This window comes from Melopsittacus undulatus, chromosome 2, assembly GCF_012275295.1.
Source record: "Melopsittacus undulatus isolate bMelUnd1 chromosome 2, bMelUnd1.mat.Z, whole genome shotgun sequence".
NCBI lineage: Eukaryota > Metazoa > Chordata > Aves > Psittaciformes > Psittaculidae > Melopsittacus > Melopsittacus undulatus.
In genome coordinates this window covers 110,516,587-110,538,284 of record NC_047528.1, presented here as the reverse complement: position 1 = coordinate 110,538,284, position 21,698 = coordinate 110,516,587, and the positions used below count along the sequence as shown (strand labels likewise).

General features: G+C 41.0%; 1 long non-coding RNA gene across 1 annotated transcript in view; it reads left to right on the top strand.

Moving 5' to 3' along the window:
* LOC106023407 (uncharacterized) overlaps window positions 1–21,698 on the top strand; it is a 159,388-nt gene that overhangs the window by 25,540 nt on the left and 112,150 nt on the right. The window contains exon 2 of the long non-coding RNA XR_001197832.2: window positions 9,210–9,331. This is a non-coding gene — a long non-coding RNA (uncharacterized lncRNA). The remainder of the gene's footprint in view (window positions 1–9,209; window positions 9,332–21,698) is intronic.

The following is a 21,698-nucleotide window of genomic DNA, read 5'->3' as shown; positions in this document are numbered from 1 at the left end:
TTGGTTTGCCAGCAACCTGGCAGGCAAAACTCTTTTCAAGTCCTGACCTGGCTGATGGCTATTTGATGGCATAGAAAAAGAGGAAATAAATAGCAGTTAGAGTAGTCCAAAAAGTGTTAATTGGGTAAGGGTTTAGTCTAACATCCTGCAGTTCACTATCACCTTCAAGAATCCTATTGAACTGCGCTTCAAACCACCACACCTATGAGGGAAAGGCTTCAATCTTCATTTTTGTTTATAGGGAAAAGGCTTTTTCCCTAACCTGGAAGTAACCCTGTTAAAAGGTATGGGAATAGGTCAGCTAATGTGTACTGTGTTCCTGTAGTCACAAGATGATCCATCTTTCCCTTCAGAGCAATGTGGCTGCAGCATTGTTGTGCGTAACCACGCTGATGCTAAAAGAAGTACGAACTGTGTACATCTCGCACATCAATTTCACTGCCTTGAAAAATGAAGAGGGTGTTCTTTTTTCCTTTTCCCCCTTCCTTTGAAGTTTTAAATCAGAACTTGCTGCTGACCCACTTTTGCTAACAGTTCTCTTAACTAACCCCTGTACTCGCTTAGACTTTTTTTTTCCCTTCCCTTCCACCCACTGTCTGTCTAGCCTGGTTTAAAATTTTTATATATATACTTTTAAAAAATTGATTAGTTGGAGAGCTGCCCGTTCTTCTGCGCTGTATAATAAGGATTTAAAAACTGCACACTGAATTCTGTATAGTGTAATTAAAACTGACCCAGATTTGGACCTGAGAACACCAGGACTTAGCCAAACTTGCCATGAGCTGAGTTCTGATGGCAGATGGGAGCTAATGAGGACACGCTACTCTCCAGAATTTCCCAGCTGCTTGGCCCCTTTTTGTACAAACAAGGTTTGGAGTGAAGTCCCAATCCCAAGAGCATGTTCAAGCAAATGTACTGCACCCAGTGTTTTGGGAAACAAGGCAGTGCTGTCAGGCTGCTTCAGGATATTTGTGAGGCATTGTTTCCAAAGGGCTTTTACTGTGCATCCCAGTGTCATGCATATCCTATCTTCCATCTTATCCTAGGCTGAGTGTACTCAAATGCTTCAGACCCTGTCTGAATATTCTCTGGTTTCAGCTGGGGGATTTCCACCTTAATTTAATGGAGTGTTACAATCCCAAAGTACTGGGTCTCCGTTGGACCTGTGGTTCCCTTTGGTGGATTTGATGTCCTGGGACTATTCAGGCAGATGTAATTGAATCAGTTTGAAGCAGCTGTAGCTGGCATGTGGTCTCTCAGATTGCAAGCACCTGCCTGGTTGGTTGTGGGGTTTTTTGTTTGTAACTCACTAGAGTGAAAATAGTGCCAAAAACCAGCGCTTGGTCTTGGAGCTGATAAAGCACTCCAGATCCTATATCCCTTTCCCCTTCTGGCCTAGCCACCTCATTACTGGTGACTGCAGTAATGTTGGTAGTGAGCTGAAACAGGTTTATGCTTCTCCTCCAACTGCCTCCCTCCCTTTCAAACCAGTGCACTGCCAACACTGACTCTCTTCTTCATAAGCAGTACGACTTAATCGTGCTCAGGTGTGCAGAGCTTCTGCTCTCCTTAGGAAATTGGGCAGCCCATGGTTTGCTGTATCCGATGCATGCACCGAGTTTATCTATGGCTCTAACTGCCATGCCAGCAGTTAGACTGAGTTACTGTTCATGTCTAACAAATGATCAAGCAGTGCTGGGATGTTCCATTCAATACTTTACCTTTCCTCTGTGTAGTGCACTTATGTTTTGGTTGCTGTTCCTACTACAGTCTTAAGGTTTAATGGGGTGAGAGTTCAGAAGGGACTATGAGTCACTTGGTTGCCTCCCTGTATCGTGTGATTTATTGAAATCAAAGTACAAATCAAACACAGTGGTGCACTTGGCCAAGTACAGTAACAGCATGCAGCGGTGTGGATTTCAATGGGATATTACAAGATGGCATATGGAAACATTGATAATATCCCTCCACTGGCTTCCCCTTACTTTGTGTCTTCCTTTTTTCCCCTCTCAGCCTCAGAGGCAAGGATTCTTAATTCTAGCCATTCTCCAACTTTAGCCCCACGCCTCACTACTTGCTCTTTTTTTCTCTTGCAACTTTAATTCTGCTTCATGGACCACAGTTTTTGGCATCTTTCATGACCAAGATGCTCCGCTGTGGGATCCTGGTAGTGAGGAAGAGTGTGTTTCCTGACACAAGAGTGATTATGATGTATTTTTTGTTCTTTTGACTTTAAATATTTAGGTAGGCTTCTCTATTTCAGGAATTCCTGGATCAGCCTATTCCCTTGCCTTCTTTCTTTCCCTTTTTGTAAGCTCCTCTCTCTTTCCCCTCATTTATGGGTGTTACCACATATTGCCAGGGCCAAGGGGGCCTTGTCCTCAGCTTCTGTTACAGGCACTTAGTTGCTTCCTGCAAAAGCTTTAAAAATTGCTGTTGTGGGCAATTAAAAGACAGCTCCACAAAGTGTTCCAGGTGATTCTGAAGGTGTTTCTTTCTATTAACCTATATCTCTTATTTATATAGGATATAAAAAGATTATGTGATTTGACTGTAGATACTTGTGATGTAGGCAAAATCTCTTCTCCTGTGGAATATTGCATCGCCTCAGCCAACGTGCCAGTCTGCAGCTCTCTGTGTTTTGTTGAGCTCAGGCGTTTGAAGGGTGGTGTTGAAGGCAGCTTCTCCAAGGTCCAAAATACACTTTTGATTCCACGGGAGTGAAATGCCAGCTGAAATACATAGAATGAATTGTTTGTGCTTTTTCAAGGGGAGCAGTGTAGAGATGCTTCCCTTTATATGTTTTTACAGTACAGAACACTACTATTTTTACATTTAGGTTGCACTAGGTGTACTTAGGTGCAGGTAATACAAGGTAGTTTATCTGGGTGTCTGTGAAAGTGATGCAGCTAAACGTTTTTATAGTTTTCTAATGGAAATGCAAAGGAAAAAAACAAACCCTGGAATTCCAATCAAGCCAGAATTGTTTTTACTAATCCAGTAAGGGTGATGTCACCACTTGATTTTTCTCTCGTCCTGTTGTGATTTGTAGTGTTTTGTTTGTTTGTAGGCTTGTTTTGTTTTTCTTTCCACCCATGCTCCTGCTTTCTTACTCCATTCTGGTAGTCTCACAAAACATCTACAGATGAAAACACCCATTTGTAATGATAGCGTTTGCAGCTCTTTGTAGTCTGGAAGTGCTGCACGTACAGATATCATCTGCTGAATAAAATGTCAGCCACCAATTCTATGAGGGAAGTTACTAAGGCTTAAATTAAGCAATAGCTAAGGACTGTGGCTTTCAATTTTTAGGGATATTGTTGTAAAGTGATCTCGCTATAGAGCAGCAACAGTTGCTGCGAATTAAATAATGGTGAATAAATATGGAATATTTTTCACATGTTTTGGGTACCCAGGATTCATGTTGAGATCAGTAGGAATATGGAAGGCAAACTGTTCTTGAGACCATGGTGACTATGGCACCCGTCGATATTTAAATAAGCAGCAGTAGCAAATCGGAAAGTGTTGTTTGTATGCAAAAATACTTGTTATTGGTGGTGGTGGGGAACAAGCAAAGAGTAAGTATGCAAGTGTCTATCTTAGGATTTCTTGGTGCCATTTGTAGCCAGCCAGAACAAGAAAGCATCTGCCACTCTTATGGTTGTCTTGAAAATAAATATAGTTTTAGGTCAGCAGTGACTGCTAGCTGACATCTTTTATTCCTAGAATGCTTTTTTTTCCTTGTACTAAAGCCTGCTTGAGAAATGTAGGCGCTAAGTGATTGTGAGTTCTACACTAAGAGACAGTAGAAAACCAACAGGATTTGTCTTCTCAAGAAGTCAGTGTGGCATAGGTGAAAAATATATAGGTGTTTTTGTCAGTCTGCCTACATCCTAACTATAGGAGTTGTGAATCAAGTAGTGTTTATAGTGCTGAACCCTTCTTTTTATATATTTAATTTTAGGCTATCATTTTAAAGACTCTTTACATCTTTTACTTGGATGCAGTTAACTGATCAATTTTAAGTGAAGTATGCTAGCTTTTTGTGCACATGGAGTGCACAACTTTCCAAACTAAGATATATTAGTGACTGGCACAGGAGGGTGACGGAAAGGACAACAAAGGAAGTTAATAAATTGATAATGAAGTGGGATTATAAAGGATTGAGCATAGATATTAGAGCAGTTTCAGACATACTTTTTAATCACTACCACTCTGCTCTGATCCTGTCTAGTGGCTTTCTAGTGGCACCACCCTGAAATACATTGTTGGGTGTTTGGAAAAAGACCACTTGACTTGTTGCTTATTGGCAAGCATGACGGCATCCTTGACGGAGGCCAAGAGGTTAAATGAAAGATAGAGACAAGATTCTTCCATTTGCCATGCAGTTGGTTTTTCTAGATGAGCCTTTAAATAAGTTGACGAAAATATTTGGAAAACTTGCAATACTGTGTCTGATCTGTGAGAAAAGCTTCTATTTTCTGAGCTTTTCATTCCATCCTGAATCATAAACAAAACCAAGTGATTGGTGATCAAGTTAAAACTAAAGTTAATATAGAAGATACCACATTGGGCTTATAACTAACAAAACTGTGTAAGGGAATCAAACCAATACAAAGTATAGAGGAGGAGATGCTAAGCAAAAGGGAATCAGCTCTTAATCTCGGGGCATTTTCAAGAAGAAATCCAAGCCCAGTTCTTTCCATTATGTCAGCCACTTCCCAGAGCTTCAGTTTTCGCTTTTCCCAAAATTCCCTGCTTGACAACTGGACAGAAGGCTACACTGAATTAAATTTCATTGTTCTGGTGTTCTCCATCCATTTGCAATGCACATAATCAGGAATTCAGCTATGTCCCAAGAAACCCGTTTAACCTAATGAGAGCAAATGGCAATGGGTGTTCCTTACTCCGGACAGCAGTGCCAACGTTTCTGCTTAATTGGGACATATTTGGCTGGTTCCAGTGCTTCAAGTGGTTTTTAAACAGGTGTTTAATGGGTGTGGAATTCTGAACTCTGCCCTTTTGATACAGAAGTTGCCAAATAAAGATTATGAGAAATAAAAAGATCTAATGCACAACAATAATTTTTATCTTTGTGTATTTATTCAGCATAATTTTTACCTTAACTTTTAAGTCGCGGGCTGGTGGGGAGGTGTTTCTTCTCATAATTAAGAAAGTCCATTAAGGAGAACAACAGGATGTCTAACAGGGTGTCCTAATTAAAATTACCCTGTAATTTGAACAAAACATTCATTTGTATGTAGCTAAGATTGACCTAAAACCCATCTAAATAATGAAAAATTAGTAGACAATCTTTTTTTTGTCTGCTGAAATGAAACGTACCATTCTGCCAACAAACAGCATGATTCTGTTATTATACGGGATTCAGGAGTAAGGATTTGCTCCTCAGTGTTAAAAAATAATGCTTTGAGAAAATGTAAAGTGGATTTCTCTCCTACCTCCACCCTTTGATAGTGTTTGCTCATGGTTGCATTTCCGTCGTATCTTGAAAGCAGAGACAGTTTTGTTCTGGGTATATTATAAGCCCATCTGAAGCCTTTGGTTGTGGCTAGTGTACTGGTGAACTAATAAGCAACTGAGATAGCAGCTGTTTAGCAAGACTGATTGGCTTGGGCTTGACTTTGCTATCTGCAACTACACGGTTTCTGACTGGCTTGGAGTGCAAGCCGGGTGATTTTGTTATCTCGGGGAGTGTGGGCCTGCATACATAATCCAGGCTGTATACACAACTGGAGAGATTTTACTTCTGTATGTAAAAATGACCTACACGCGCTCTAGCTGTCATGGTTTAAAATGCTGCGGAGGCAAATTGTATTTAATATAATTTATCAAATCTAAGTGAGCGTTAGAGTTTACTGGCTTCAGAAATACTGTTTGTATTTAAAAGGGAATTCTCAGCGTCTTTAATTTGGTGGAACTGCACAAGCTGCAGCTTGTAGGTGTTGCATCCTGGCCACAGGATGGTGGGGTTTTGTTTCTGCTGGCTTTCTGGGCAGGTTGGGAAGGGGGAGGATTTTCCAGCACACTTGAAACTGGCCTGAATATGTTGCTGGTGAATTCAGCTTGAACTACTTCACCATGATTTGAGTGGAAAGAGGATCACACCCTTGTTCCTTTGGATAATCCCACCCATAACATCTAACACAAAATGTAATGAGACAGCTATGTACAAAAAGTGGAACTTCATAAATGCCAAAACTTAATTAGGTGCAAAAAGAGCTACTTTCTACTGAATGATTCTTCTGCTTATACCAACTCTTACATTTTCATATCTCGGCTTCAGTGGAGTATGGAACAACAAAAGAAAAGAGGGAAAAATCTGATGAACAGTTTGTGTAACCTGCTTTTTAGCTCCAGGAAGAATTGTTAAATTGAAGATCAAATTTGAGGCTGGTGTTGTGGTAAAACACTTTTAAACCGTTCGAGACCTTGACTAGAGAGTATTCAAATATTGACATATTTTAAGTTTCTTAGATCCTCCTTATTGTTCTTAATACCCTCAAAACTGATGTAGGCATCTGTTGTAACCTGGAAAGAACAGAATCAATCAAACAGTTGTTATGACAGCCAATCATACAGTCATAATTAGATATTAATAACAAGAATATGCCAGAGTGTTTTATATGTATGTGTATATATGTCTGTGGGTAGGTGCATATGTATGCATGTTTTCTGAGAGTTATAGAGAAACGTATTTGGTGACACCACAGCAAGAATATATGCACAAGAGCATTGCACTGATAAAGGCTGTATCTTGAGGTGATGAAAATGGATGATCAGGTGTCCATACTGATTCATCTAGTTCTCCAAGTTGTTTTAATTTCCAAAGATGATGAATAACTGGGGATGCTAACTGCCTAGTGCGACTGCTCCTTAGTGACTCCTTCTCCTGACGAAGTTGTTGATAATGGTGTTGTGTGATTCCTTACTGCTAAAGGATCTCTTTCGCAGGGTTTTAAATGTTCCAGTATTTGTTACCCCTAAAGCACTCAAGCTAAAGGAAGAGATTTGGACTCAAAGATATTCAGCTGAAATTCAGATACACATGGTACAACTTTCTGCACAGCTGTTTGGGCAGTAACTAGAAATGCTGATGGTTAGAGAGCTAGGTTTCTAGTCAGGCTGGAATTGTGCTCCAGTAAAGTAGCAAAAGAGATGATTAGTTGTGTAACTGTAGAAGTGTAAAAGGAAATTCCTGCTTTTTATTTCCAGATGTATGTTCTGAAGTCCTTGAAATATTTTTTGGGAGCTTCCAAATGCTTGGTTCTGGTAACAGTGGTTCTTAATCACACTCTTTATCGTTCGCCTTTGCAAGAAAACTCAATTCTTTCCTTTTGAATGTGGGACCTTGCCTTATTGCCTTAGGGAAGCGTTACTGAAATGCATGTCACTTGAGGCTAATTCAACCTGCCACTTGGAAATTGCCCCTGGTGCAGATTGTAGCAGTGCACCATTATCTCAAGCTATTTTTCATCAGAAGCAGACTGCATCTGTTCTGTATGATCTGCATAGCCTGCCAGGTTTTTCTAGGTTAGCATGTGAAGTGGGTGCTTTTCTACCTGTAAAGCCATGCTTGGTTTGGCTTCCAGCTATGTGGTAAGAGCCTTTCTTCCATGTCATACCAAAGCAGCCCCAGACATCTCAAGATGTGGTCCCACACCAGCTTAAGCTGATAGATGTTGACACCACTCTGTTGGTGTTCCTCCTCTTGTACAGTTCTGCTGCCTCCTTAGCTCTGACCACCAAGTGCCATGCTTGAATGTTGAGCTGCAACTGGGGGTTGATGTGGCTGAAAACACATGGAAAAGAAAACTGCATTCAGCTAAAAGCTCTTTGAAGCAGACATTTTATCTAGTCCTGGGTCAAGGATGGACTTGGGGGCATGAGGAGAGAAAAGAGGCGAGGGAAGGTTGGGATTATGGCAGCTCCAGTTAAAGTAAGTGTACATTATAGTTGGGTTCCGGAAATAATAACCCAGTGGTTTCAGCAAGATGTAGCTTTAAGCGTAGCATATGATAGTTAAAGGACCAGTCGCTTTGGAATCTACTTTCTGCACTGTTTCTAAAACTTGCATTTTGGTATGCATCAGAAACTCTGAAGATCACACACCTCAACCTTTCCACCCTTGAAAAGGGAAAATGATATGAAGGCTTGATTAATTTCTTTTATGAGGTTTCATTGCTATATGTCATTAGAAGCAGATCAGGCGGGGGAGAAAAAAGAGAAAAAACATATCTGTAAGCAGTAGGGAATTTTCCCCTTTGAAAACGAGCTAAAACTTCATTAACATTTCAGCCAGCTTTAAATTAAAATTTGTGTCTGAAAATAACCTATAATGTATTTTGAGTGCCAGTGAGGCATGTCAGGGCAGTATCAGCACAAGTTTCTTCTATGCACAGCTTGTGATGTGGATCCTGTATCTTCAGTCACAGTGTTACTGTGCCACACATGCCGGTGTGAGAATGCCCATCAAATTAACACTTGGCCTTCTGCTGATCATATAAAGCCAGTGTACCACATACCATGTGGCTGGCTGGGGCAAACTGAACAGAGCAGATGACTGCTGGATCCTAAATACTACACCTGCTTTGTATGCAAGCTAACTTGGCCTAATGCTTTTTACCATGAGTAGTCCCATTCCATTATGTTGCAATAGGTTTGCTTACACCAGAAAAGGTTTCACCTATCCTGTTTCTGCAGGGCAGGCCCTTATAAGATGCCACCAGAGTGACTGGGTGTTCTTTCCCTCATCCCTGCACCACAGATTGGTGGTACTTAACTTTTTCTGCCCCACTGAGCACAAGTCATTGAGTATGATGCTGGGAAGCAGAGAGTTAGGAAGGGAAGCTAGCAGCTCTGCTGTGCAGGCAGGAACAAATGGCAGGCCATTCTGTTTTGCTGGGTTTCACACATTTGAGGGGACATGGAGATGTGCAGCATGCAGCCTGAAATAATGTTTTTGGTCTGGTTTTGTTTCTTTTCCTGACAGATTTTTATGTCAAGTCCACACGGGTTATGTTTGTAGACACCCTCTGTAATTGGTACTCCCTCTGCAAAGCCTTTGGAGAAAAACCCTTTACTGATGTGTAATGGTTTTGGTAGGGCTGGTGCTGGAGTTCCTGCCAACAGTTTCTAAATGTTTTTGCTTCATGTGAGATGTTTAAGACCCTTTTTTCCTCTTCTTTTAGGGGACTAGAGGGCTTGGCGCATCCTTTACATCCTGCATTTACTCTGACCACAGTCCCTCCCTGTTCTCACAAGCGAAGCTCAGCCCTGCTTCCCTTCCTGTTGAATCCCGGTCAGCTACATGGTAAGTTTCATTATCTCTAGACTTGTTGCCACAAGGTAAAATGCTGGCAGGCTCTCTCTCACATCCATTAGCACTGGGCACTGAGGGCAGAGTACTTTGTGCCCATCGAAGATCATTCAGTTGTATTCCAGGCTGACTGGAAAGGAAGATAGTATTGAATTAGCATTGGAGCTGAACTTCAGCATAGATTGTTATAGGAATAAAATATGAAGTAAAATATGTGACAGAATTAAATCCATCAGTTCTAATAAAGGAAACAGAAGAAAGCAAAGAAATATTGGACTCTTAAATCCCATTAACCAGGCCAGAGAGAGAATGTGTTAAAAGGGAGCTGCGCTGTATCTTTTTTCATTGTTTGATGAAATAATCTTTTTCACCCTTTAAGTGGTGTGTTTAAAAATCCTGGTATTTCTGAAACAAAGAGAATACACAGCCACCGAGCTAGCTGGTTTTTATACCTTCCTTTTCTGAGTATTGTCCTTCAGTACAATACAGAGCCATTTCTTTGTTCTCACAAGCTAGCAGTTAAATTGTATGTAAATGTATGCAAATTAGATGCTGTCTAATAAAGAGAGTCATTAGATGGAAGAAATATTTAGTTTAGGGGGAAAAAAGAAAGAAAAGAAAGCAGGTGTATTTTGCAATAGAAAAATGTAAGATTGCGAAAGCCCCTCAAACTTTGGGTGAGGGCTTTTTATAAAGCCATTAAAATATTTTCTAAAAGACTTACCCTACTCTTGGTCCCTTTTTTAACATGATTTTTATGTCCCTTTTTTAACATGATTTTTATGTACATGTATGCGCACTTCTGTGGTCTTTTCATAAAGCTCACCCTGGCTGTGCTATATATATGTACTTGAACAAACATGTAAATACTGTATTCGTAAACCTATTACTTTAAATCATACAGCTAGGAATTTACACACGTGCACCTTGTAGCAAGGTGTGTTTCTTTGCTTGCCAAGTATATACAGGTGGAATTCATGTGTTAAATTTTACTTTCATGGATTGATTTATTCAAAACATGCTCTGACTGGATACCTTCTTCTCCCTAAATCATCTTCCTCCATTTTAACAACCCCCTGCTCAACAATTTTAAAGCTCCCCCCCTTTTATTTATTCACTAAATCTCAGTTATGTTTCCATTCTTTCACTTCCATTTTCTACCATGTAATCCCTTTAGGGGTATAGCCCTGACTTAAACCTAAAGCACCCGTGACCTTTGTAAACACAATGAAATCACAACTTTACTGTTGGGTGTCAAGGTGCTAAGATGCTAGAAATGTGAAGCTTTGTGTCATCCAAAGCTGGAGATTCCATACCTGTGGATGGAGCACTCGGCATCCATGTAGGCTCCAAAAGATTTAAAATTGATGAACCTTATGTTCTTGCCACTTCAAGACTTCAGTCTCTCTGCCTTAGAATCCGTAGTCCCACTTCTTGGCTCTTATTTTTGGGTGGATCAGTAAACATAGATGACATGGCTCAATTATTCTGAAGTCATTGTTGTGGTTTGTTTCTCATGGTCAGTTATCATTGTTCAGGCAGGAAGGCCTATAGCTGTATGTTGGCTGGCTTGGTTTTTCTGTTGCAGTTTTGCAAGTCTGGAAATCTAAAGACATATATGTATATGTGTAGAAAAGATATGTATATAAAAATAATGTTGTTTAAATATTTACATATAAAGCCAAGGGATTGGCTTCCTTCCCAGAATTACTGGAACTACCTTCCCCAGGAACATTTGGACTTGAAAAATCTGTACAGCAACACTTTCCTTTTGAAGCTAAGCAACTTGTGAAATGAGGGACTCGGTCTGCACCCTTTGCTGCTCACATGGGTTTCTTTAGCTTGGGGTGATGCAAAGGCCTCTGTGCATGGGTAATAAATTTCCAGCTGATTATGCCAAGTTTCTCTTTCACTGCTCTTTCGCCACACAGTTTCTCATCAGCTTGTTCTATGAGAAACTCTGGCACAATGGGAATGTTTTTGTCACTGTTCTAGGAGAGGTCCATGCAGTGTCTGGCAGCAGCAGCAATTCCTGTCTGGACAGCTGCAGGGCAGGGAGACTGATCACTCAGAGCAAACTGACTCCTTAGTTGCTCAGTGTCCCAACTGTACTGGCTGAGCAGTCAGGAGAGGAGCCATAACGTGTGTCTGCTACCCACTGGCAAATGTTGGCAGGGTCATTGTAAGGAGATGTCAGAGGGTGGGCAGTGACTATTTCAAGTGCTCTTGAAGGTGTAATAGAAAATGTAAGATGAAGATTTCTCTGTGGGCAATGCAGGGAAAATCAGAGCTATAATATCAGGATGCTAGAGAGACATTAAGTTAATAAAGTGAGGAGAAACACAAGCTGTTGTGGTGGCTAGGAGGGATGAGGTTGCATTGGCTTACCCACTCACCTGGGGCTCTGTTCTTCTAGGCTGTCTGGCATTAAATGTCCAAGAGAACTGAGTCACTAGTAATGCAGACATGTATGTAGACATTGATGTTTTCACCCAGTTTGCAGTCCAGATAGGTGCAGCTACACAGGTTCTTCAGACCTTGGGAGGTGGTTGTTAATCCTGAAACCCTAGATGTCAGATTTATACTGGAGATAGGACAGGCTAGCAGTCCCAGGAAGTATATTCCGTCTCACATTCTTGAACAGGTTGCAAAATATGCATATTTATACACAAGAATAAAGCTCCAATGGGGAAGATTGCTGCAGGCTTAGGGGCAGGAATCTGATTAATTCCATGTTCCTTTCCAGACTTCCTGTGGTCTGGAGTAATTGTTTAGGGCAGGAGAGAATTCTGTACCAACATACATTTGAGGGTATGTGTCTTTACTACCTTGCCCATCTTGACAATAACAATAATACATCTTTCCTACCCTTGTGAGCATATAAACATTTAAAGGTGTGAGATTCTGTATCTTGTGATAATGAATCCAAAAGCAGTGCTGTAGACGGACATCGGAATTGGTAGTCTGTCTCCTCAGGCATCATCCTGATAAGGTCTTTGGCTGCAGCAAAGGAAGGCACAAGGAAGCCTAAGTTGTAGTAGTGGAACAACCAATATCTTTCACTAGTGATTTTGAAAGTAAATGAGTATTTTTTAAGTTGTGTTTCTCGGGAGCTTGTGCATCTTTAAAAAAATAGTTTGAAGAAATAAAATATGCTGCACTAAACTAATCCTAGAGCTAACGAACAGGCATAGGGACTAGCAGCTTTTGCTATTACCTACTGCTTATTATTGTTATTATTATTATTTCTTTTTAATTATGCAAAGTGCTAATCAGTTTGATTATGCACAGTGCTAATCAGGTTAATTATGCAAAGTGCTAATCAGTTATTCTCTAAGCACACGAGGAGAGCAGAGGTGCTGGCAGTGAATGGTGGTTCTAGATGGGGGTAGTCACGGCAGTCATTCCTTATTAAAAGAGGAGTAGGTGAGATGACAGGGGGGTTTGCTTCCATTAAAAAGTAAATAATGGAAAAAAGAAAGCCATGAGGGTTATAGTTCTGGTGGGGTAATGTCTTCTTTCACAGCAAGGCAGACTTTTTCCAAGCCGGCTCATGCTGTTGGTTAATTTCCGTAGGAGTTTGAGTGCACTGATTTGGGCAAATACGTTGCAGAGGAGTGTTATAATGGGTGCGGGATGAGATGCCCCCACTTGATAAGTTGGGATGCATAAGTAGAAAATCACAAATTAAGGAAGTTTGTTCAATCTGGAGTCACCTTTTAAGCCCTGGTAAGTAGGATACAGATAATGTAACAGGAATGGTAGTTGATCATATGTTTGTGTGGTTGAAGGTACTGCATGAGCATACAAAATGTGTTTCTTTCAGTGTAATGCCCTCACAAGCTGTAAGAACGTAGGATGCCATCAGTGGAACGTACATTGGGCTGTGTTTCTTCTTCCTCTTTAGCGCTAAACTCTAAACTAGAATCTTGTGTTCCTGTGAAACAGGATCTGTTTTCAGTAAGCTATGTTCTTCTGACAATTACTGAAGATGCGCTGTGTCTCACTGTACTCAGTGTCTAATACTTAACCGGTATTCCTTATTTGATTATGTTTCAGGGCTGGTGTGGGATACATAGGCATTACTGTTTTGGGTTAGTAATGGAGTAGACATTTGCAGGCAGAGAGCTAGTTGCTCATGAAAGCCTTGGGTAAAGCATCTTAAGAGATGTAAGTTGTTAAATCAAAAGACTGCTTCTGTATAAGGCCATCTCTACTAGAAGGTTGCTGCACCAACAATGCAAGAGATGCTTTCCTTGAAAAACTAATCATTGAAGGTGCTCACTTATGGGAAGTTGTGGCAAATTTTCAAGTAAATTTAAGGTAGGAAGGAAAGCAGTGGTAACTTACTGCTTAACCCAGAGCCTGAATATTAATAGCATTGGCACCTTGGCTTCGTGACTACTCCACAAGTCCCTCAAAACAAGTTTACTACCAGATGTGTGGTACGTGTCTATTCTTACACATTTATCCTGGTGTTAGAAACCTAGACATACCAATGCTATACTGTCAAGTCTAGTGCCTTGGATCTGAAGGAGGGGAGTATGATACGAAGATTCTAAGCAAGAGTGAGTTACACCAGATACTAGTGTCCTGAGACTTCATATGCTTTCCTGTCAGTTGGAATCCTCTGATGGGAATCAGGTCACTACTGTCTCTAGGTGCTGCTCCAGAAGAACTTGGTCTGTTTACCTCAGACCTGAATTTGACTTGGAGTAGTCCATTCCACAACCAGACTGCTTCCGTAGACTTCCTGTGTTGCTTTCATTTATTGTCGGTGGCTCCATAGCCTGTTTGCTACTCTGAGTATGCTCCACTTTTCCCTCATCTGCTCTTTGCTGAGATGCTATAGGAGAGTGTGTATGATCTACCAAAACAGGGGGAAAATTGACTTCTTCATGGGATCCCTTGGCATCACACAGCCTGGCTTACTTAGGTTGCTGTACTGATAACAAAGCAGCAAGTCAGGCATGTTCTGGACTATTTCTCCATCTTTTGGAGGCTGGGCCTATTGTATCAGAAGGGAATTAGTTTTAAAATTACTGTGATGCTTTAGATATGTTCTTTACCATCATCCACATCTTTTCAAATGGAAGTTTAATCTTGTGGAAGGAACCCCCTCATAGTTTTCCTGTCCTATGAGTATTTCCCCATAGTATTTAAAAGCTGTTGTAGAGTGAGAGAACCCTTGAAAGGCCAGTAGCATAAACCACACACCATACTGTTTGCGTGTTAGAAATGTAATCTACCTGTGGCATAATCATAACCTCTGAATTTCATTGTCTCCAATGTCTAGCCTTCCAATGAGATGGGGAGCTAGAAAGGAAGAAAACCTGCATTCTGCTCCTATTTTTACTGCTTTCTTTGTAACCCTGCTAAATTGTACTGCCTTACTCTGCTTGAGGTTTTTCTTGATGGTAAAATGTGGATAGGGACCTAAAGCAGTGTCCTATGGGGAGTTATCTGTGTTATTAAGAAGCACCAGCAAATCTTGTGATACTGTGTAAATAGTGATAGCACCAAAATAGTTTTTGTACTCCCAAAAAGTTAAGTGGAGGGAGAAAACTGTTCCCTTGACATTAGGCTAAAGGGTTGGTGACAAATGAAGAAGCCCCATTGAAGAAATCTGTGCCTCCTGTGCTTGAAGAAGTGGATCTCAAGTGAACAGAGAATCGATTTGCTTGTATGGCAGAAAGTTACTGCTTCAGAACTCCTTTTGCATCTTCTTGAGGACCTGGTCTTCAGAGCTAACAGGCTAACTGCTACTCATTGTGTATCATTGTGGAGCTCTGTGTGTCTGCTCATTGGCATTCACACAACCAGGAGCTGGTGGGGAATTAATAACAAAAAGATTTTAAATGTTCAGCTTGACCTTTCAAAGTTACTGACCTGCATTCAGGTTACAAATACACAGCAATTTTCTCTTGAGCTGCAAAGACTCTAAATGTTACATCAGTAACTCAATCAGACTCACAGCCCTTCTCTCTGTTCACTCGTGCCCAGCTGCCATGACTGGAGTAAAGGAACAAGAAAACTATCTAAACACATCCATATCTTACTGTGACACAAGTACTTGGAAGAAGCCCCACTGACATAAACTAACACAAAGTGACACTTTGTTTAAAAGGTTGTTTTGAATGTCTTCTCCCATTGATCTTCTGCAAGGGAGACAAATAAACACTGTGTGTGGTGCAGCCAGGCTGAGTATTTTTGCTCCTCTGAGTGTTTATACATTCTCTGGTGGTTGTTTGTATTGCTGTTTGTTGACTGTAAATTCCAGACCTGGATGTTTGTAATGTATACATCTGCAGGAGCAGTGCAGTTTTGGGAGTATGGTCAGGGTGGTGATTTTATGAACACAACCAGATGAATAGTGGGTGGGGGTTTTTCCCCCCTTCTTCCAGAGCACTGAATTAGTCTTTGTGCTCCCATTGAAAGAAAGGGCTGCAGAGGCAGAAGTTAAGCAGGACCTTCTGTGCTCAGCTTACTGCAGGTAGGTACGGAAGGAAAGCTGTGTAAGGACTTGTCTGGTAGGAATCAAGTTAGTTTAGCTTTTCATCTAATTAAGCAGCAGATCTGTTGGGCTCTCAGTTTGTTTGGTGATGATAAGAATGATGCATGTTTTCTCTCAGGAGCAAGCAACTGAAGTTGTAACAGATGACAGAATTCCTGGTGGCAGAGATCCCTCCTGCTGCCCCTCTGTTCCTCTTTCACAGTTCTTTCCCTTGCCTTTGAACAAAATCTTCCTGCTTTTCACTTGCTGTTGTTGTCAGCATCTCAATCCCTAGAACGGTGGGAGTGTGTAGAAGATAATGGCAACCAATGCACAAACACTTCTTCATCCACCAAACTGAACGGCTGTAGCTTCCTGAGCATAATGTTACTTCTAAGAAGAGTTCAGCTTGATCAGCGACTGTTTCTCCTAAGAGGAATTTTCCTTAAACCTGTGCTTCTGTCGTGTTTGTGCAAGTTAAAATTGCATGTTTCTGATGTTCCAAATTGTTTAAAGACTGCCTGGTGCTTTCCTTTCTGCTCTCTCATGCACGTTATCCACATTTATGAGATGTGGATTCCACTGTCTTGCAGTTACTGTTACAACCACCTCTCTCATTTGCTTATAGGTTTTACTGAGTTTTAACTATTTCTAGTTAGGTCAATTAGTTTTAAACATAATTGTCAGGGAGAGCTGCATCTGCTGCAGGTGTGCTATTTGCAGATCTGAGCCTAGAGGAAAATACTTGATTTTGCCCATACTAAAACACCATAATAACATCTTTTAATTGTTCTTGTGCCGTCATAGTTTGGAATAATGCTTTGTAAAACATCAACTCAATGACCTTTTAGACAGGGAGGTGTTTTTCCCTTCTTGACACTCGTGCACCTCATCACTCTGACAGTAGTTGTTCCATGAAAACAACGAAGACCTACCACCATTTTCAGCTGCTTAATTAACTCGGGGGCAGAATCTGCCTGGTGGGCTGGAAGGTTGCCGCATGCACAAAGCATGAATATGTTGGTGTGTAGCAGATTCTCACTTTTCATCTGGCTATTTGAAAATCTAGGGGATTAAATGCACTAAAAAGGGGGAAAGCTTATTTGACTTTTCTAAAGTCAAATCTGTGAATCTAAGTATGAAAGTTGACTGAGCAGCCTTAATTCAACTTCCCTGCTCTTTTCCAGTTTTTAGTTATGTGATCGCATGCTGTTTTCTGTTCTCATAGTGCACCTAAAGGACCTGGTCTGAGGTTGAGTAGAGGTTCTTTAGTAAGACACTGTTTTCCTTAAGATTAATTGTGTAATTTACTGCAAACATGGAAAAATGTTTAACGTATGAGGCAAGAGATAGTGGGAAAAAGAAAGGGTGCTCTTATTCTCAAGATTACAGTGAGAGCATACATGTGCTTAAAGCAAATAATGCTTGAATTTAGTAACTTGTGAAATCCAACATCTTTAGGTGGCTTTAGACAGCATTTCTCCTTCTCTCACCAGTTCACTTACTCTTTTTAACCTAACCCTTCACTATTTCTACCTTTTAAAACTTCATGTTTGTTTTCCTCTAGAGAAAAAATAGTACCAGTAGCAGCAGCCCACCCTGGGCTTGCCTTCTTTCTCATCACTTTGCTGGTATACGAAAGACTTACTTTTGTTCCCCCCTGCTCCATTCCTTACCCTAAAGTAAAAACTTCCAGGATTTTGATTTCCAGTTAGTAGGAAGCACACCCGGATTCCACATTACTCACTAATAGAAGTGCGCACAGCTCTTACTGATGCTTTGACGGTTTCATTGGAGATGCCGCTCTAAGTAGAATGTGTCTGTCTGTAGCCAGGTCCTTTTGCTAAGCAGTGGGAATTCAGCTGTTTTCTTGTGAATTCTTCTTTTCATATTTTATTACTACGAAGAGAACACAAAGAGTGCTTGTTTCTTTCTTTCTCTTCCCCCCCCCTTTTTTTCCTCCTTCCAGTTGACACAATCAGTATTATTTGAAGGAAAAAATTACACACAGAATGGGAAATAGGGTGGGAAAATGTAATAGGATCTGCAAATCTTTTCTGTCTTGTCTGAGTAAATGAGAGCTGATGAGAGTTGCAGCACAATGAGGGCTAGGGAATGCTAGCTGAACTGGTATATAAAGATTGTTTCATTTTGCTTCATTTCATTTTACTGTATTGAATTTGAAAGGGAAAATTGCAGCAGACATGAAAGTTCGCTGTGGAAACACCTTGGGTTGCTGTACTCTTGACGTGAACCTGGGCAAACATGAAAAGGAACCTTAAATAAAGTGGTGTATGAATTGTGGAGGTGTGCTTCTGAAGCTATCCTGTGAAGAGTGCCCTTTCATGAAGGGTGGTCCTGTCTCTAGGGTTATTCTGCTTCTGATTTTGATCTCTTATTGTCCACTTAAGTTGCCAATGTGAGAAAGGTGTCACTGTGGGGGCTTTTGGTTTTTGGGGTTTTGGGGTTTTTTTTAGACCTAAAACCATTCTGATTTTCAGGTGTACATTTTGCAGGATTATGTGGCAATGTAATTTTCGCATGCAGGCTCTCAATATTACTGAGAGAACATTTCTTCCCCCATTCGTGTCCACGCTAAAGGTTCATCTCACCTTTTCAAATGAGTATAGACTCATAGAACCATCAAGTCCAATCATTGCCCAGAACTACCAAGATCACTGCTAACCCATGGTACTGAAGGTCTCATCTCCAAGGTTTGTGAGCACCTCCAGGGAGGGTGACTCCACCACTTGCAGCCTGTTCCGATGCCTGTTTCCCTCTCTGTGAAGAGGCTGGAGGAAGGGTGGTGGGTACAGGATGAGAAAGGAAAGGAAAAGGTTTTACTTTTCTCCAAGCAAAAGAATGGTTTAATGGCATTGTGTAATACAGCTCTTCTGCTGCTGTGAGCACGAAAGAGCACCTCTCCCTCTTAGTGGAGACCTGGCAAGTGTACAAGTGTCCATAGGAAGTGAGTGTCTCTGAATGTATGTCATTCCAGGGAGCATCTGTTGAAGTTAGTGTCTGAAGTCTGGGTGTCACTAAGTGCCCTGGATTCATATCACTGTGGTTTTGGAGGTAGAAAGGTTCCTCACTTTATTGTTTATTCCATGTAAACTCCATAGGCTCAGACAGGTGAATCTCAGATAACAGAAGTGAACAAAAGTTCTTCCTCCTTCAGGGTAGTGCACAGAAGAGGGAGACAATGTTCCTAATGATGCTGGAGAGGAACTCTTCATCAGGGGCTGTAATGATAGAACAAGGGGTGATGGGTTCAAACTGAAACAGGGGAAGTTCAGGTTAGATATAGGGAGGAAGTTCTTTACTGTGAGGGTGCTGAGGCACTGGAATGGGTTGGCCAAAGAGTGGTAAATGCTCCATCTCTGGCAGTGTTCAAGGCCAGGTTGGACAGAGCCTTGGGTGACATGGTCTAGTGTGAGCCATCCCTGCCCATGGCAGGGGGTTGGAACTGAATGATCTTATGGGCTTTTCCAACCCCAACCATTCTATGATGAGTAGATGTGATGGCTACCCAGTATTTAACACGGATCTGAGAATTTAAAAGCTGGTTGAAATGTGGAAGGGACTGCGGCTTTTGGTGGGAATGCTGTGTGGCAGGCAGTCTTTTCTGCCAGTTATTTTAGTCTTTATGCTGTGCAGTCTAAATAGCTATCCTATCTCATATACAATAGTAATTCAAGAAGTGTTCTTTTTAGTAGAATAAACAAATTTTTGCTGCTTGACATGTGAAATGCTTGTATAGTAAATTCCACAGGCAGCCTCTTCCCCCCCCCCAATATTGTTTTGTCTGATTATAAAACCTTGAAAGTTTAAAATTGACTGGTTTACTGTAAGAAGCATTAAGTAAATGTAGTCTCTCTATTTTTAATAACAGTAGCTCAAATTTCATGTGAGATCACACTAGTCCTCCAGTGTAATTAAGATTATGGTTTTCTTATGCACTTCAAATGCTTGTGATGTACAGTTAATAGTATTTTAAGTATTAGGACACCTCGGCAACGATGCCAATGTGGGCTGGTGTCTATCAGCAGTGCAGACACCACAAAGTAAAGGCGATTGCAAGACACTGCTATAATTTGCCTAAAAATATGCATGACAGCAAAGCTTTTTTTACCTGGGTTTAGAAAGTGATAAGGCTCTGAATTAGAGTGAAGCTTTGTAAATGAATTGGGCATGAAACAAGATTTTCAAGTGTAGCTCCAAGTCCAGTGTGTATTCGGAGCAAAGTGTGGATGAATATTGGGCATCTTCTGCATCTTGGGTTACGTATAATGTGTGTACCTCAAGTCTGGTTTCCACTACATAAATTTGGCTGTAAGCTAATGTAAGACTGCATAGGATGGTGTGGAGGAAAGCTTTGGATGAGTTTTTCTTGTGTGTACATATATACACACCTTTTTTGTTTGTTGATACAAGTACATTCCCTTTTATTTCTAAGGGAAGAAAATTATATTGAAGATGCTTAAGAATTCCAACCGAATAGCCTGAAATTAACTAAAGCAAAAAACTTCATTTAATGTAAACTGGTGGAGGTTTTTTTGTTTATTGCAAAGACATTTTGGTTTTGAAATGTTTTGAAGATCAAAGCCAAAGCTTTGGATTCGTGTGGAGGAAGATTGCTTCTGACTTGCTTGTTGAACACTGCAACTTATGGTTATATTTAGGTAGGTTTGGATGTAGGGCTGGATCCGTGTTTGCAGTGAGTGTTGCCACTGTGTAAATCAGATTAACATCTGAGTGTTCCGGTATCTTGGAATGCCTGGGCCAGAGTCTCTGGCTTAAAGAGTCTGGGAGTCTTGAGATTCAGCTTGGTTGTGTATGGAAGTGTTGCAAGTGAGCCTCTGATCCGTTTCAGAAACAATCCCCTCTAATATGGTGGGGCTATCAGAAGTATCGACAGTAATGGTAAGGTTCTTATTTTAAATAACCTCTCCTCCTCTCAAAAGCTGAAGTGCACCTTGCTTTAGCTAAGTATTTAGGGGCACAGTAAAGTCCAAGAGGAATATATGGGGCAGATTCTCAATAACCTCCTTTTTCAGCTCATGAGCTAACTCCTGTGCAATGCTTAGCAGTGTTGTGAGGACAGCAGATCTGCAAAATCTCTGGCATGTAGCCCTAAACTAGCCTTTCCCTTCCTTTCTTAAAACAGCATATGCAAATGCTAACCAACTGTTTATTTTCTTGATGCATATTTTTGCCCATGCAAATTTAGGCTGCAGGTTTCCTTCATTACACATAAACAGGTGGAATGCCCTTTTGAGTGGGAAATAACAAGAATAGTTTAGTAGCATCATCTTTTTCTTCTGTTTTCTCCTTAAGCAAGTATCATACAGATTTCAGTGAGACCACTTCATCAGTGAGGGCTGCTGGATGTGCCCCACAGGTATTAACTTGTGTCAGTCAGAGAGCGTTCTTTGCCTTCTATCTGTCTTTTATGGGGACTGATGTAGCAGGAAGCGGAGCAGTTGGGACAGGCAATGGGAGAACCTGCGTGGCTTCAGCTGCCCATTGTTGGCTGGAAACAGTGAGCTCGTATTTGAGAGAGCAAGCTTTATATCAGAGAGTGATGAGTGAATGGAAATTAAAACAAAAGGGTTGAATATAGAGTTTAATCAGTCTAGGCTGGTATCTCAATAAACCAGGGACAGTTTTTCATGGTGAGTTTGGGGCAGATACCGCAGCAAGTGCCACGATAACAGGGTCTTCTCCCCACTCCCTCCTCCCCTCCCATTAAATCTGCATTTGGAAGGTGGATGGTGCTGACTCATAAATTAATTTGGGGTAATACATACAGTGTATATATATTTCTGTCACTTTGTCTCAAATTAAACACGAACCTTCTCCCCTGAC